The sequence below is a fragment of the Thermobia domestica genome, chromosome 13, assembly GCF_964235325.1.
Source record: "Thermobia domestica chromosome 13, izTheDome1.hap1.1, whole genome shotgun sequence".
Classification (NCBI taxonomy): Eukaryota; Metazoa; Arthropoda; class Insecta; order Zygentoma; family Lepismatidae; genus Thermobia; species Thermobia domestica.
In genome coordinates, this window is record NC_137466.1 from 22,822,692 (window position 1) to 22,842,082 (window position 19,391).

Consider the following 19,391-nt stretch of genomic DNA (forward strand, 5'->3'; position numbering starts at 1 on the left):
ACTCAGCTACTATCAGCTACTGCCGGATATGGTTACTAACCTGTACATAACTACTGAGTGCTGGATAGGAATGTGAACGATCTACATGTTAGTGTAAAACAGCCGATATGAAGTATTCAAGGTTTTCTGCATTCTGCCAAGGGACTTCGTGTACAAATGGGAAATCAGAAGACAATCTGATATAGATGATGACGAACAACAGCTGTAGAAAACCAATAAGTAATTGACAACGAATTAATTGTTGAACCAATCAGTTAAGATTATTATTTTGTAATAACGTACCTGCCTAATAGATGTAACAAAATAACATGAAGAAGATCATGATGTAACGTTAAATGAAGGTATAAGGACATGGTATAAAATATGAAGGTGGTTTATTGTTCTGTTTACATATTTTGCAATCATTTAACAGCTTTGGTACCCGAAAGGAAAACGAAACCGTAGCAGGACACATTATATTTAACGAGCAAAAACCATTCATGTTGATATCAGAAACGCGCACTACTGTATCATTGAATTGTACGTTTATTGTTTATTTTTTATATGTTAAGATATTCAACAGCAGGTGATTGACTCCAAGTATTATGCCATCTGCAACGACACTTAAAATTGTGTAACTACCGTTTAGTTTTCGACTCTCCTACAAAGAAGTAAAGTTTAACATACTTAATAAAGAACAATGTTTGGATAAACCGTACATACAAAGACTCCATGTACATTTTTATCCAAGACAGTGTCGTAAGAATGAAAGCTCTACTACACGTGGTTGACAGTTTGTTTCAACTTATTGCCCTACGTTTTATACGTCATAAGGATAATCAATTCTTACTGCTCAGCACCTTGTATCTTTGCCAATGTATCAAGCTGCTTTTCAGACAGAAGCCCAAAAAGCTATACAATTTTGTGTAACAGTTATATTACACTTATGGTCTTAAGCTTGTAATGGATTCACTTGCAGGTTATTGGCCTAAAACTCTAGTAGGAGATCCTTAAGTAAATAGGCACGTTATTACCTTGTAGAACCAGGCCCGTTTCTCTTGGCCTGTGAGACAAGTTCGGCCTACGAATTACTAAAGCTAGCGGTGTAAGCTGTGTTTCGCGATTCAAAAGAAAATTGGAGGCCTGGTAGAATAGGTGTCGAACAGAGACATCAACTAAATTATCAATTGACTGTACACCTGATATATATAAAACTCCCTAGGCTCACTTCCCACATCTTGGGCCACAAGCCCTAATTACCCCCATGAAATAGGTTTTCGAGAACTTGCTCGTCTCGGTGACCAAAGTAAGTAAACAAGACTGCGATAAACTTTTGGTTACCGTTAAACTCCACAAAATGTACAAGCGCATTAAAATGATGGAAAAGTTGATGGGCCACTTGCGTATTGGCAGGCATCCCAAATATGGTGACGCCTTTTGTAATATGCTTTTGCAACGTCAATATCACCTTAAAATGAGAACATTACCAGAGATGACACTTGACTTCATTGTAACAGTATTCTACATTGTCTCAAAGAGATATTAATAAAGGATGAAATCGGTCTTTTAATGATGGGTTAATAATAGAAATAATTTTGAGGATGGACTAGGATGTTCGATTTTTAATGGTGGAAACAGGGGTGCCATAATTCGAGGGTTATCTTTCGAGGTTTCCTGTAGCGCTAAACGGCCTATAAGTTTCTTCTTACAATGCTGTGAAATATAGAACTTAGCAATGGGTATCGGCCTGTATCCTTAATTCTATTGGCTTACAGCTAGTACAGGAACTCAACACCGAATCGGAGGCCGCAGGACCTCGTGTTGTGTACCTAGGTCTTAAAAACGAAGCAGTAATGCTCTTAGAGCTTCTTAACTCACATTATACTTTGGCCTACCATTTAAAAATTCGTGGATTTTCTTCTCCCTTTTATAAGACAAGGTGATAACAGTCAGATAGCTTTGCCAACGTACAGCGGTTTGTTTTTTGTGGGCCCTCAGGATTAAAAACATTTGTGATACCAAATTAAAAAAAAACATAAGTATTAATTTATCAATGATAATAAAGCAATTGCTATGCTCCCGCTTAAATGCAACTACAATAATATTTAAAAGTGTTTCCTGCTGAAGATATCTACTTTGTACTAGTAACGCTGTAGCCTTGTTCTTGATCGCTAGAATGATAGAAGCTTTTTTGTCCAAAGAGTTGTATTCTTACGGATATATTGTTTAAAGAAAATCTCGCGTGTGTTAACACTCGACCATATTAAATATACATTTAATTAGCGTCCTTGCTGGTCACTATGGCTTACATACAGTGTTGTGTAGGATTCACTAGGTTACGGTCAATCATTAATATTTTCCCGTATCTATCCTGTAAAACCTGCTATGGAACCCATTATATTGTATCTAACAAACGGAACTTCCTTACATTGGCCTGAGACCGGTGATCTGATCGATGAGACTAATAAAGAATCGATTTTATGTTGTTTTGAAATCTTCTCTTAGACGGTTAGCTGTTTAATATTTACCGTATAATGAGTCCTGTGTTCGCTACCAACTTAGTAACACTGGTCTTTACAAAGGAACCAAGCAGTGGGATAATCAAAAATCTTTTCATATAAGCTGCCTGTATGATTTGATTAGCAACAAAGTTCCAAACATTTCATAGAGCAGAAAAAGTCTTATTTCTGAAGTCTCTTGATGAAAATTCTCCATATCCAAGTTCGTGGATGACAAAGTAATCTGATAAGACGGTAGCATTGTCTTGATAATAATATCGTATCACATTTCGTCATTCTGACATCCTCTTTCCCTCAAATGCTGTACAGTCATGTACTTGTTGGTCAATGCTGTCTTATTCGGAAGATTTAATCAAGTCTTCAATCGCTTAAGTATGAATTTATCAATGATAATCAAGCAATTGCTATACTTCCCGTTTATATGTAACTACAAAACTATTTGAGAGTGCTTCGTGCTGAGAAATCTATCTAGCACCCATAACGCTCTCACCTTGTTCTTAATCGTTAGACTGATAGAAACTGTGTAATCCAAATTGCTTTGTTCTTACGGATATATTATTTAAACAAAGTTTAAATTGTGTTAATACTCGAGGCTTTCAAATATGCATTTAGTTAGCGTCTTAGCTGTTCACTAGGGCATACGTACAGAGTTGTGTAATATTCGCTAGGTTCCGTTCTATCATTAATAATATTTTCCCGATTGTATCCTGTAAACCTTGCTATGGAAGCCATTATATTCTAAAATCCGAGGCAGTATTACTTTAGGCCTGAGACCGGTAATCTGATCGATGAGAGAAATAATGAATCGAGAGTTCTTTTCAAATCGTCTCTTAGACGGTTAGTTTGAAAATATTCACTGTGTAGTCAGTCCTGTGTTCGCTACCAGCTTAGTTACACTGTCATTACAAAGCAACGAAACTGTCGGCTAATCAATTAATTTATCCATATTTGCTCAATATATGCTTTGGTTAGTTACTATTCCACACATTTCATAGAGCAGCAAAAGTCATTCGTATCAGTTGTCTCTTGATGAAAATTCTCCATATACAAGTTCTTGAATGAAAAATCAATCTGATATCACGGTAGCATTGTCTTGATAATTATATCGTATCACATTTCGTCATTCTGACATCCTTTTTCCTTCAAATGCTGTACAGTCATGTACTTGATGTGTCAATGCTGTCTTACTCGGAAGATTTAATCAAGTCTTCAAACGCTTCTCGCGTTTCGATTTCCTTTTCTCAAACAACCTTTGGATAGCTATTAATCTTGTGAAAGCTTCGGCACAAAGATTGTGGAATGGCGAGATACACACATCTTTTGATATAAGCAGTGTAGTCTCTCTGTATTTCCTCAATATTTTAAGTCAAGTGCCAATATTATATAATCTTCTCTTCTGCATATAGTAAATAAGTGCAAGAAAAGTAGACAAAGTACCTTAGATCAGATGGTATTGAAGAACTTTGGGGTATCCTGTACAGTATGACAACTTTAGTGAAAATGCTGATTGACCGTGCCTACTCAAGATCATTGAGAACACTTCTAGATTTGCTCGGCGACCTTTACATTTGGTTATGAAGACATTTACATTCATTGGAGATGATGACAAAATGTAGGATCTGCGATCTTAAAAACATCTGGATGAGGAAATCAATATGCCTCAAATTACAAGAAAATGATACTGCATGACATAACGATATTAGGAAATCTCAAAATTAAAACGGTGTGCTTTATCGAACCGGTAAACTTTGGTTGCAGTATATAGAGAAAGTGATAATCGTATTGCTATTCATCCAAAAGGACTAGTTAAACAGAGGACTAGAATCTACAATTGTAGGCACTTAAATAAATGCTCCCTTTATTTTCTCACGCCGCTGGTCATCTTTTCTACGCAACCTTTTCACCTCATTATACTCAACAAATAAAAGTACTGGAGGCAAATAGCGTATCAGAGGATTAAAGAAATGAACAATTGAAGGAAGCTTAAAAATTCGCAAAAGAAGTGGCCTTCTTGAGCGAAGTTCCAAGTGAAACGATTATCAAACAGTGCTTAATGAAGGCCACGATATTTTCTTGGGGATTAACTGAAAGTTAGCAAGATTAATTTTTTATACCTGAATACTGTTATGATAACAGAAGTTCTACAGGGTTTGTTATCTGAGCGGCACGTTGAGCTATTGCCACCTTCCTTGAATGATAATATCTCAATGCGCAAGAATGTCAATTCGACTCCTGTGGATATGGCAGAGTTTCTGTTGTCACGTGTTTTAAAACTCACATATAGAAGGAAGAGCGCTACTACACGCAATGATGTCAAGAGTACAGAGTAAAGGTAGTTGTATATGGACAACAGAAATGGAATAAACAAAAAACTGGAAATCTGTACCTGTTGATGGTTCTCATTAAAATCTTTTATGAATCTTGTTAGTAGACTTCATTAGCAGTTGCCGATTCTTTTAAGGCGAATTAGAAGCAGAACGAATGCTACGAAATGCTACGAAATCAATAAATTTAAATAAAGTTTAGCGTCATTAAAAGAGTGCTTTCACTTTTTTCATGACCCAACAGGCTTTGACATGATCTCAGCTATACTCAGGAGTGAATAGTTGGCAGCCTTCAAGATCCTTCAAAAAGAAAAAGAATTGTGCAAGTTAGTGAGAATCTTCAACCAGCCAACCTCAATCCTGACATAATGGTCAAGATTACACATTTCTTATTCGACTATATGGAGAAGGAAAAATATCTACCCTTGTATAAGCCATATCAGATATAACAACGAAGTAATTAGAAGAGCTAAAATATGGCCACTTTTCCTCGAACTAATACGGCAGCTGTGCAGCATTCAATTCTACAGTACCTCTAAGTCCAGGATCGAAATGGTCTAAGCATGCACCCAATCGAATAGGGTTGGTGTGTGAAGGATGTTATGCGAATTCCAGGACCCTCACAGTTACTATTATCTCCAGCCGCATAAGCTTACTTAACTGTACATAAAAAGTATTGGAAGATAGGCTGTGAACGAGCCAACTGGTAGTGTAAAGGTTGAAGTATTGAAGATATTGTGCATTCTGTTAAGGGAGATCATGAAAAAATGTGAGATCGGAAGTCAATCTGTTTTAGGTGATGACGAACAACAGATGTAGAAAGCAATATGTCTTTGACAACGTCTTAATTGTTGATCCAATCAGTTATGATTATTATTTTCTAACAACGTCACCAACTTAGAGACCTAACGAAATGGACATCGTATGACATCCATGGAATTTTATGACATCGTAATCTTCATTAAGCTACAGAGCCTGGGAGGCCCCGGTTGCCCGGATAAGGGTTAAACGAGTCGAATCAATTCATATAGGTATCACATTCGCGTACTAGAGTATCATTCAATTGCATGTTTATTACAATTGTTTAATGTTTGATTGTTTATATGTTCTACAGCAGATGATCGACTCCAAGTATTCTGCCATCTGCAAGGACACTATATTTTGAAACTACCGTTTACCTTTCGTGTCTTCTACAGGGATATAAAGTTTAACACTCTTAATAAAGAACGATGTTTGGACATTCCGTACATTCAAAGACTTCTTGTACATTTTTATTTATTCTCTTATTTGCAGTTTGCCAAGACTAATACACATGTTGCTCGAGTCTGCTACAAAGTGGAGGCAATTACGGAATCAGAGCCTAGCACCTCCTATTTTTTGTCATCTCCTCCGAGGGTTCAAAATGTCTTCATAGCCATATGTAAAGTTGCCGAGCAAAGCCTAGAAGTAGTTCTCATTGATGTTCATTAAGTAGGGCCATTCAGCACTTTCACTAATGTTGTCATAGTGCACAGCATGCCCCAAAATTCTTCTATACCATATCGTGAGATAATGTATCCAAGCGTGTCCAGATATTACTTAAGCGGAAACCTTCTAATTGCTGTACAACTTTGGACAGTTCAGATTTTTTCTTCAGCCGAAGGCACGAATTGATAACCTTTCTAGTATAATGGCTGATCAAATGTCATAACACATGTGCTTTATCCACTTTTCTTGCATTTATTTACTGTATGCAAAAGAGTAGATTATATAGTATTGGTCCTTGATTATGAAATATTGAAGAAATACAGAAGGATTACACTGCTTATAACAAAAAAGGTGTGTATCTCACTATCCACAATCGTTGTGGCGAAGCTTTAACAAGATGAATAGCTACCCAAAGGTTGTTTGAGAAATGGAAATCGAAACGCGAGACGCGAGTGAAGACTTGATTAAATCTTCCGAGTAAGAAAGCATTCACACAAACAACATGAGTGTATAGCACTAGGGGGAAGGAGGATCTCAGATTGACGAAATGTAATACGATATTCTTATCAAGAGACTTCTGAAATGAAAGACTTTTACTACTCTATGATATGTGTGGCTTAGTTACAAATCAAAACATAAAGTGACCATATGAAAAGATTATTTGATTAGCAGACAGTTTGCTTGCTTTGTGATGACCAGTGTTAGTAAGTTGGTGGCGAACCCATTACTGAATATACCGTGTATATTTTCAACCTAAACTTAAAAGAGCAGATCTCAACAGAACTTAAAATCAATTATTTATTTGTCTCATCTATCAGATCACCGGTCTCAGGCCCAAAGTAAGGTTGCTTCGGTATTAAAATATACTAGGTTTTATAACAAGGTTTACAGGATACAATCGGGAAAATATTATTAATGATAGACCGGTAAATAGTGATTCCTGCAGAACTCTGTATGTAAGACCTAGTGAGCAGAAAGTCGTTATATAAATGCATATTTAATAGCCTCGAGTGTTAACATATAGTAGACTTCGTTTGAACAATATATCCGTATGAACATAGCTCATTGTTTTAAACAGTATCTATCGGGCTAACGATTAAGAACAAGGTGATAGCGTTATGGGTGCTAAGTAGATTTCTTGAGCAGGAAGAACTCTCAGATTGTATTCTAGTTGCATATAAATGGGAACTATAACAATTGCTTGATTATCATTGTAAAATTAATACCTGTTTTTTTACATTTGGTATCACAACCTTTTTCAATCCCAAGGGACCACCTAAAGCAAACCACTGTACGTTCCCAAAGCTATTTGTCTGTGATACTCTCCTCTTATTAAATAGAGAATAAATCCACTGTTTTTAAATGGTACGCCACGGTATAATGTGAGTTAAGTTAAGTCTAAAATCACTACATCATCGTTTCGAAAACTTAGGTACACAACATAAAATCCTGCGACGTCCGATAACGTGTTGAATTCCTTCACTTGCTGTAAGCCAATATGAATCAAGGAATACATTTCACATCAGGAATAATTTTCACAGCGTTGTAAGAAGGGACATAGAAGCCGTTAACCCTTAGCGGAAACCTGGAAAGCGAACTCTCGAATTATTGGCACGCCTGTTGCACCCTAAACCACTAATTAAAAATCGAACATCCTCGTACATCCTTAAAATTATTTTTTAAATCAGCGCATCACTTAGAGATTGATTTAATCCCTTATTAATATCTCTTTTGAGACAATGTTGGATATTATTACAATGAAGTCAAGTGTCATCTCTGCTAATGTTCTCATTTTAAGGTGATTTCAGACATTGCAGATGCCTATTACAAAAAGCTCAAAAGCTCAGGGATGCCTGCTATTTCGCAAGTTACCCATCAACTTGTCCATCATTTTAATGCACTATCACTTTACCAGTTTATGAAAACTATACCTTATGAATTGACCGTGATATTCATTCTATCTCAGCTAAACTCTTCTCCTTCCGCACGTCACTGGGTTTAAGCTCGAATTTTTTGATTTCGAGTGCTAACTACAATATGAGCTGCCGTACTTTTACATTTCAACCCACAAGCACTCGTCGGTTGTACTGCACGCAAACTGTTCCACTCGCTCTAATGAGAGTATCATGGTCCACATCTACTGTTATTGCCTTTTTATCTAAATGCATCCTGATATCTACAATTAGTAATACCATTATTGCTGCAAAGCCACAGCCGGCAGCCTTGTAGATAAATCTTAAATCTTTTGCCATATGAAAGAAATGTTTAACAGATTTTAGTCTATTACAGCTTGTGAGTTGCAATTGAGAAACCCTAGTCTCACTACGCTTATCAAATATTACTATGTTTGGTTGGTTGTAGTGCATGCTAACTGCTTGCATTAGTTTTGGTAAGAGATCAACACGTGCACGACATCTTTTCTTAGTAAATGGTTATCTGAAGGTATCAGTATATTAGTAATAAAATGTTATCTGAGAACAGTGTCAAGTATAAATCTAAACACATATCTGTGTGTGTCGATATAATACTATCCAATGTTAGCGGGTCTTAAGGAATGTACTTTAAGCAGTTTGCCGTGATATTCCATAAAATGCAGCGAACACCTATGCAGAATTCTACGGATGATTTTTTGCTTCTATTTTTGTAAATGAAATTACTTGGTGATCTAGGATGGCTGTGGTCAACGCCATGGATATGCTCGCAAACATACCAGCGCAAGTGACAGTCTGGTTTAGTGTTGGAGATGAGTCCATTTTGTAAGCCTCAACCGCTGGCGATTATTTAACTACATTTTGTGAGGTAGCTTTGTGCTCTTGAGAAGATACCTTTGAGTCGGTGGACAGGACACGCAAGCTCTATTCACGTCAGTGAGATGAGGTAGAGTTTATTTTATTAAGAATACAGAAATTCTTCTTGTTGATCAATAAGTCTCAGATATGAAAGGTGTTGAAAAGCTAATACAGATAGTGCACTAGTCTAGTACAAAGTGGAAGCATGCCAGAAATTTACTCACCGGTTAGAAAACGTTGAGAAGATTGAGAAATTCAAATCCTCCAATAAGCTTAATAAGATTGCGCGATATGGCAGTTTGTAGGGCGAGCTAGAAAAACTTTAAGGTTCTATAGCCTAAAGAGTTTTGCAAGAGATACGTAGCGTTATCAATATAGCATCACGATGAGTGAGTCAACTTTGCAGAAGGCGGCTTGAGGTCGAATTTTTTTTTCGACGCAAGTTTATCAATCATGCTAATTGAAAGTTTATCGCAGTCTCTTTTATTTACTTTGGTCACCGAGACGAGCAAGGTCTCCAACACTATTCCCAAAGGGGATAATTCAGGGCTTGTGGCCCAAGATGTTGGAACTGACGGTAGGAAGTTTAATAATTTCAGGTGTACAAAACTGAAAATCTCCCTCTGTAACCTAAGTAAAAAAAAAAAAAAACTGTCAATTGATAATTTGGTTTATGTCTAAGTTCTACAACTGTTCTACCAGGCCTATATAACTTCGTTATTTCGCGAATCAGTATTTTACACCGCTAGCATTAGTAACTCATAGGCCAAATTTGCTCACTGGCCTACAGAAGCGGACCTTGTTCTACAAGGTAATCACGTACCAGTTCACCTAAAGATCTACTATTAGAGTTTCAGGCCAATAACTTGCATCTCTATCGTTTACAGGCTTACGACCATAAGGGTAATATAACTGTTACGGAAAATTGTTAAGCTTCGTGCGATTGTCTCGAAGTAGCTTAGTACAGTCGCAAAAAAACAATGTGCTGAGCAGTAAGAATTCATTATCCTTATGTCGTATAAAACTTAGGTCAATAAGTTGAAACCAACTGGGATCTACGTTCAATAGAGCTTTCGTTCTTACGACCCTGTCTTAGATGAAAATGTACATGGAGTCTTTGCATTTACGGAATATCCAAACATCGTTGTTTATTAAGAGTTAATTTAAATATCCTTATAGAAGACTCGAATACTTGTAGAAAACACGAAAACTAAACGGTATTTACAAAATATTATGTGTCCTTGCAAATGGCAGAATACTTGGAGTCAATCATCTGCTGTAGAACATCTTAACATATAAAGAATCAAACAATAAACAATTGTAATAAACATACAATGGAATGATAGTTTAGTACGCGAATGTGATACCTACATGACTTCGTTCATATCGTTTAACCCTTATCCGGGTACCCGGGCCCTACTAGGCCCTGTAGCTTAACAAATATTTCGATGTCATAAAATTCTCAAATCTTCTATCTTTAGTTGAAGTTAAAGTCATTTACATATCGAGTTGGTAAGGCTAATAGAGAGTGTAAGGCGCAAGTTGCCGTCTACGTTACAAAATAGCTCGCCCGGATAAGGGTTAATTAGATTTGTCCTGCGACAGTTTTTTTTTATCTTCGCGTACCAAAGCAGGTCGTGTTAAAGGATTTCAAAATATGTAAATAAACCTCCTCCATGTTTTATACCTTGTCTTTATACCTTCATTAAAAGTTACATCGAAATCGTTTTCATGTCCATTTTCTTAGGTCTATAAGTTGGTGACGTTGTTAGAAAGTAATAATCATAACTGATTGGATCAACAATTAAGACGTTGTCAATGACATATTGCTTTTCTACATATGTTGTTCGTCATCACCTAAAACAGAATGATTTCCGATCTCCAATTTTTTCATGATCTCCCTTGGCAGAATAATTTAATGATTTCGTAGCATTTACTTTCAGTTCTGCTTCTATTTCGCCTTAAAAGAATCAGCAATGGCTAATGATGTCTACTAACAAGATTCGTAAAAGATCTGAATCAGAACCATCAACAAGTACAGATTCCCATTTCTAGTTTATTCCATTTCTGTTGTCCATATACAACTACCTTTACTCTGTCGAAACCTGTTTGCATAATTTGGCATAACCTGATTGCCAACTTTCTCAAGATCCGTGATTCTATTGTCGTGGCTTCAATGGCAGAATGATATTCGATGGTTGCAGATATTTCCGAATGATATTTTTTGTCTTCCGGCACTTTCCGTGTCTAATAGTAATTTAGATCCATAAAATAAAGGTTGAAAATTGACCTTAAAAATTTATATACGTACTAAACGCAGATATGACTTGCCATTTTTAGTTCACACCATTGCGTGTTGTATGGCTCATCCTTCTACATATGTGTTTTAAAACACAAGACAACAGAAACTCTGCCATATCAACAGGAGTCGAATTGACATTCTTGCGCATTGAGATAGTATCACACAAGGAAGGTTTCATTAGTTCAACGTGCCGCTCAGATGACAAAGTGTTTCCCACAAAAGTCCTGTAGAACTTCTGTTATCATAACAGTATTCAGGTATAAAGGATAAATTTTGCTAACGTTGAGTTAATCCCGAAGAAAATTTCGTGGCCTTCACTTGGCATTGTTCGATAATCATATCACTTGGAACTTCGCTCAAGTAGGCCACATCTTCTACGAATTGTGAAGCTTCCTTCTGTTGTTCATTACATTTATCCTCTGATACACTAGTTGCCTCCAATGCTTTTATCTGTTGAATATAATGATGGTCAAATGTTGCATTGAAAAGATGACCAGTTGCGTGAGAAAAGAAAGTGAGCATTTATTTAATTCCCTACATATGAAGTTTCTAGTCGCCTGTTCGACTAGTCCTTTTGGACGAATAACAATACGATTATGACTTTCTTTATATGCTGCAGTCAAATTTTACATGTTCGAGAAAGGTCACCGTTTTAATTTTGAGATTTCCTAATATCGTTTATGTCATGCAGTATCATTTTCTTGTAATTAGTTGCATACTGATTTCCTCATCCAGACATTGTTCAATAAGATCGCAGATCCTACATTTTGTCTTCATCTCCGATGACTGTAAATATCTTCATAGCCACATGTAAAGCTCGCCGAGCAAATCTATAAGTGTTCTGTATGATCTTGAGTAGGCACGGTCATTCAGCATTTTCACTAAACTTGACATACTGTACAGGATACCCCAAATTTCTTCAATACCATTTCCTGACATAATGTATCCAATCGTGACTAGAAATTACTTTAGAAACCTCCTAAGGTCGGTACAACATTGGAGAGTTCAGATATTTTTTCAGCTGCAGGTACGACTTGAAGACCCTTCCAGTATAATGACTGATCTAATGTCCTTTGTGTACTTTTCTTCCACTTATTTACTATATGCAGAAGAGTAGGTTATATAATATTGGTACTTGATGTTCAAATATTGAGGAAATACAGAGGGACTACACTGCTGATATCAAAAGATATGTGTATCTCTTCATTCCACAATCGTTGTGCCGAAGCTTTCACAAGATGAATTCCTATCCCAAGGTTGTTTGAGAAAAGGAAATCGAGACGCGAGAAGCTACGAAGACGATTAAATCTTCCGAGTAAGACAGCATTAACACATCAAGAACATGATTGTATAGCATTAGAGGGAAAGAGTATATCAGAATGACGAAATGTAATACTATATTGTTATCAAGAAAATGCTACTGTGATATCAGATTGCTTTTTCATTCAAGAACCTGTAAATGGAGAATTTTCATCAAGAGACTTCTGAAATGAATGACTTTTATTGCTCTATGAAATGTGTGGCATAGTTACTGATCAAAGCATATATTGAGCAAATATGGATAAATTATTTGATTAGCCGACAGTTTCGTTGCTTTGTAATGACAGTGTAAGTAAGCTGGTAGCGAACACAGGACTTTCTACACCGTGAATATTTTCAAACTAACCGTCTCAGAGAAGATTTGAAAAGAACTCTCGATTCTTTGTTTCTTTCATCGATCAGATTACCGTTCCCAGCCCTAAAGTAAGGCTGCTTCAGAGGTTAGAATATAATGGCATCCATAGCAAGGTTTACAGGATGCAATCGGGAAAATATTATTAATCATAGAAGGGAAGCTAGCGAATATTACACAACTCTGAATTACAAGAAATTACAAGAAATTGATACTGCATCACATAAACGATATTAGGGAAACTCAAAATTATAACGGTGACCTTTCCCGAACCGGCTAACTTTGGCTGCAGTATATAGAGAAAGTCATAATCGTATTGCTATTCATTCAAAAGGAATAGTTGAACAGGGGACTAGATACTTCATTTGTAGGCAATTAAATTAATGCTCTCTATCTTTTCTCACGCAGCTGGTGATCTTTTCTATGTAACATTTGCACATCATTATACTCAACAAATTAAAGCGTTGGATTAAAAGCATACTAGCGTATCAGAGGATTAAAAAAATTAACAGCTCAAGGAAGCTTAACGCGAAGTTCCAATTTATATAATTATCGACAGTGCTAAATTTTTCTGGGGGACGAAGGCCAATAATTTTTCTGGGGGATTAACTCAACGTTAGCAAACTAATTCTTTATACCCAAATACTGTTATGATAACAGAAGTTCTACAGGATTTTTGTGGGAAACACTTTGTTGTCTGAGCGGCACGTTGTCGTAATGCCACCTTCCTTGTGTGATATCTCAATGCGCAAGAATGTAAATTCGACACATGTGGAAATGGTAGAGTTTCTGTTGTCTTGTGTTTTAAAACCCACATATAGAAGGAAGAGCCCTACTACACGCAATGGTGTGAACTAAAAATGGCAAGTCAAATCTGCATTAAGTTCATATATAAATTGTTAAGTGCAATTTTCACCCTCTATTTTATGTCACTAAATTACTATTAGACGCGGAAAGTGCCGTAAGACAAAAAATATCTTTCGGGAAATATCTGCAACGATCGAATTTAATTCTGTTATTGAGGCCACTAGAATACAATCACGGATCTTGGAAAATAGGAGATCAATAGTAGACGACTGCAAATGATGCAAACAGATTTCGAAAGAGTAAAGGCAGTTGTATATGGACAACAGTAATGGAATAAACTAGAAATGGTGAATCTGTACCTGTTGATCGTTCTGATTCAGATCTTTTAAGAATCTTGGTAGAAGACTTCATTAGCAGTTTCTGATTCTTTTAAGGCGAAATACAAGCAGATCTGAAAGTGAATGCTACGAAATCATTAAATGTAAATGAACTTCAGCGTCATTAAGAGAGTGCTTTCACTTTTTTCATGACGCAACAGGCTTTGACAAGACCTCAGCTACACGCAGTTGAGAATAGTTTGCAGCCTTAGAGATCCTTCAAAAAGAAAATGAGTTGTGCATGTTAGACAGAATCTTCTACGAAGTATTTAGAAAGCTTAAATATGGCGACTTTTCCCCCTACTAACACGGTAGCTGTGCATTCATTTCAAAGTACCTCTATGTCCAGGAGCGAAATGGTCTAAGCATGCACCCAATCGAATAGTGTTGGTGTGTGAAGGTAGTTACTCGTATTCCAGGACCCTCACAGCTATCATTATCTCCAGCCGGATAAACTTACTTATCTGTACATAAAATGTATTGGAAGATAGGATTGTGAACGAGCCAACAGGTAGTGTAAAGGGGCCGGTTGAGGTAATGAAGATTTTGTGCATTCTGCTAAGGGAGATCATGAAAAAATGGGAGATCGGAAGTTAATCCGTTTTAGGTGATGACGAACAACAGATGTAGGAAAGCAATATGTCATTGACAACGTCTTAATTGTTGATCCAATCAGTTATGATTATTATTTTCCAACAACGTCACCAACTTATAGACCTAACAAAATGGACATGAAGAAGATCTCGATGTAATTTTAAATGAAAGTATAAAGACAATGTATAAAACATAAGGTGGTTTATTGTTCTGCTTACATGTTTTGGAATACTTTAACACCAGCGGCTTTGGTACGTGATAAAAAAACAAAACTGTCGCAGGACAAATCTAATTAACCCATTTGTTCTGGACGTTGATCTAAAGCCACATTCCTTATGGGACAATATTTCAATGCGCAAGAGTGTCAATTCGATTCCGGCGAATATTGCAGAGTATCTGTTGTCTTGACTTTTAAAACCCACACGTAGAAGGAAAAGTTCTTCTGCACGCAATGGCAAGTCAAATCTGCGTTAAGAACGTCTGTTATGCGCCATTTTCACCTTATATTTTATGGATATAAATTACAATTAGACATGGAAGGTACCGAAACATACTATGCCAGATGACAGTCTGGTTCAGTATAGGAGATGAGTACATTTCGTAAGCCTCAACCGCTGGCAATTAATTGAGTACATTTTCTGAGGAAGCTTTCAGCTCTTGAGAAGATACCTTTGAGTCGGTGCACAGGACACGCAAGCTCTATTCACGTCAGCGAGATGAGGTAGTGTTTAGACCAGGTGTAGAACAGAGAAATCAACAAAATTATTAATTGGCAGAATTTTTTTTTGTACTTCGGTTACATTGAGAGGTTATCAGTTAAGTACACCTGAAATATATAAAACTTCCTACGCTCAGTTCCCACATCTTGGGCCACAAGTCCTGAATTTCCCCCCTTGGGAATAGTTTTCAGGAATTTGCACGTCTAGGTGCCCAAAGTAAGTAAAAGAGACTGCGATAAACTTCCGATTAGCCTGAAAGTTAAACTTGCGTCTATTAGAAAATTTCAAGTCGTCTTTTGCAACCTTGACTCACTCATCAAAATGCTGTATCTCCCGCACTAATCTTTCAGCTATAAAACATTAAAGTTTTTGGGTCCCACGGTTCATCTTGCAATACAAACTGCCATACCGCATACTCTTATTAAGCTTTTTGAAGGATTTGAATTACTAAATCTTTTCATTGTTTTCTCACCGGTGAGTAAATTTCTGGGTTGTTTCCACTCTGTAGCAGACTAGTGCACCAACTGTATTAGTTTTTTGACACGTTTCATATCTGAGACGGAATGAACAACAAGAAGAAATCTGTATTCTAACTTAAAAAATTAAACACTGCCTGATCTCGATGACGTAAATTCAGCTTTCGTGTCCTGTCCGCCTACTCAAAGGCATCTTCTCAAAAGAAGAAACTACTCCCCAATATTAACCCGAAGAACCGCCAGCAGTTGTGGCTTACGAAGTGTACTCAAGAACAAGGTGACAGCGTTATGGGTACTAAGTAGATATCTTCAGCAGGAAGCACTCTCAAATAGTATTGTAGTTGCATATAAACGTGAGTATAGCAATTGCTTTATTATCATTGATAAATTAATACTTATGTTTTTTTATATTTGGTATCACAAATGTAGTTAATCTTTAGGGCCACCAAAAACAAACCGCTGTATGTTGGCAAAGCTATGTGACTGTTATCACCTTTTCTTATAAAAGGAGAAGTAAATCCCCTTTTTTTTAAATGGTACGCCAATGTATAATGTTAGTTAAGTAGCTCTAAGAGCACTACTGCTTCGTTTTTAAGACCTAGGTACACAACGCGAGATCCTGCGGCCTCTGATTCGGTGTTAAGTTCCTGTAATAGCTGTAAGCCAATAGAATTTAGGAAAACATGCCGATATCCACTGTCAGTTTCCATATATAGTTACCTTTAATCCTTCCGATACTGTTTGCATCATTTGAAGTTGTCTAGTGTTGATCTCAGGAACTGTGATTGAATTGCCTTGGCTTTAATGGCAGAATTAAATTAGATCGTGACAGATATTTCCCGAAAGTTTTTTTTTTCTTCCGGAGTTTCCGTGTCTAATTGTAATTTAGATCCATAAAATATAGGGTGAAAATTGCGCTTAACATTATTTATAAACATACTTAACGCAGATTTGGCTTGCCATGTTTAGTCCACACCATTGCGTGTAGAAGGGCTCTTCTTTCTATGTGTATGTTTTAAAACACAAGACAACCAAAACTCTGCCATATCCACAGGAGTCGAATTGACATTCTTGCGCATTGAGATATTATCACACAAGGAAGGTGGCTCTACGTGCCGCTCAGATGAAAAAGTATTTCCCCCAAAAGTATTGTAGAACTACTCTTTTCGTAACATTTTCTGGAAATGAAGTATTAATCTTACGAACGTTGTCTGACGTTGAGTTAATCCTAAAGAAAACTTTCTATACTTCATTAAGCACTGTTCGATAATCATATCACTTGGAACTTCGCACAAGAAGACCTCTTCTCATACGTATTCTGAATGTTACTTGAGTTGTTAGTATCTTGTAATCCTCTGATACCGTAATTGCCTCCAAGACTTCCATCTGTTGAGTATAAAGATGTGCAAATTCTGCATAGAAAAGATGACCAGCTGCGTGAAAAAACGGAAGCATTAAATTAATTGCCTACAAATGAAGTTTCTATTTCCCTGTTCGATTTAGTCTCTTTGGATGAACAGCAATACGATTATGACCTTCTCTATATACTGCAGCCAAAGCTTGCCGCTTCGGAAGGTTCACCGTCTTAATTTTGAGATTTCCTCGATGTCGTTTTTTCATGCAGTTTCATTTTCTTGTAATTGTTGCCTATTGATTTTCTCATCCAGACATTGTTGAATAAGATCGCAGATCCTAGCTTTTGTCATCTCCTCCGAGGGTTCTAAATGTCTTCATAGCCAAATCGCCGAGCAAAGTCTAGAAGTTAGTTCTCGTTGCTTTTCAGTAGTTATGGCCATTCAGCATTTCCACTAAAGTTGTCATTGTGCACAGGATACCCCGAAGATCCTATATACCATTTCCTGACATAATGTATTCAATCGTCCCTAGAATTTACTTAAGTGGAAACCTCTTAAGTGCGGTACAACTTTGGACAGTTCAGAAATTTCTTCAGCAGCAGGTACGATTAGAAAACCTTTCCAGTATAATTAATAATCTAAAGTCATAATACATGTGCTTTGTCCACTTTTCTTGCACTTATTTACTGAAGCAGAAGAATAGAATCTATAGTATTGGTACTCGATGTTGAATTATTGAAGAAATACAGAGTGATTACATTGCTTGTATCAAAAGGAGATATGTGTATCTAAGCCTTCCACAATCGCTGTGGCGAAGCTTTGACAAGGTAACCAAAGGATGTTTGACAAAAGGTAATCGAGACGCGAGACGCAAGTGATGACTTGATAAAATGTACCGAGTAAGACAAAATTTATACAACAAGAAAATGAGTGTATAGAATTAGAGGAAAAGAGAATGTCAGTATGGCGAAATGTGATACGATATACTTATCAAGACAATGGTACAGTGATATCAGATTACTTTTTCCTTCAAGAACATGAATGTGAAAAATTTTTATGAAGAGCCTTCTGAAATGAATGACTTTTTCTGCTCTATGAAACGTGTGCCACTTAGTTACTAATGCCACAGTTTGGTTGCTTTGTAATGACGAGTTTTACCAAGTTGGTAGCGAACACAGGACCGACTATACTGTAAATATTATCCACCTAACCGTCTAAGAGATGATTTCAATAGAACATAAAGTCCATTCTTTATTTGTCTCGTCGTTCATATCACCGGTCTCAGGCCAATGTAAGGCTGTTCCGGAGGTTCCAATATAATGGGTTCCATAGCAAGTTCTACAGGATATATTCTGTAAAATTTATTAATCATATACCGGAACCTAGTGAATCATACAGAACTCTCTATTTAAGCCCTAGTGCGCAGCAAGGAAGGTAATTAAATGCATTTTTCATAGCCTCGAGTGTTAACACACAGGAGATTTTCTTTAAATGATATATCCGTAAGAGGGTTATGGATACAAAGTATGGGTTATGAGGGTTATGAAAGGTTAGGATTCTTCAGCAGGAAGCACTTTTAAATAGTATTGTAGTTAAATATAAACGGGAAGTATAGCAATTGCTTGATTCTCATTTTTAACACTTAAGTTTTTTACCATTGGTATCACCACCTTTTCAATTACAAACGACTACCTGAAACGAACCACCCTACGTTCCCAAAGCTAAGCGTCTGTTATACCCTCGTCTTATTAAAGGGAGATGATAATGCACGGTTTTTTAAAGGGTACGACATTGTATAATATAAGTTAAGTAGCTCTATATGTACCATTGCTTCCTTTTTAAGACCTAGGTACACAACACAAGATACTGCGGCCTCTGACTCGGAGTTCAATTTCGTTACTAGCTGTAAGCCAATAGGAATTAAGGAATACATGCTGATGTACACTGCTGTTTTCTAAATATCACAGCATTGTAAGAAGAAACTTATAAGCCGTTCACCCTTACCGGACAC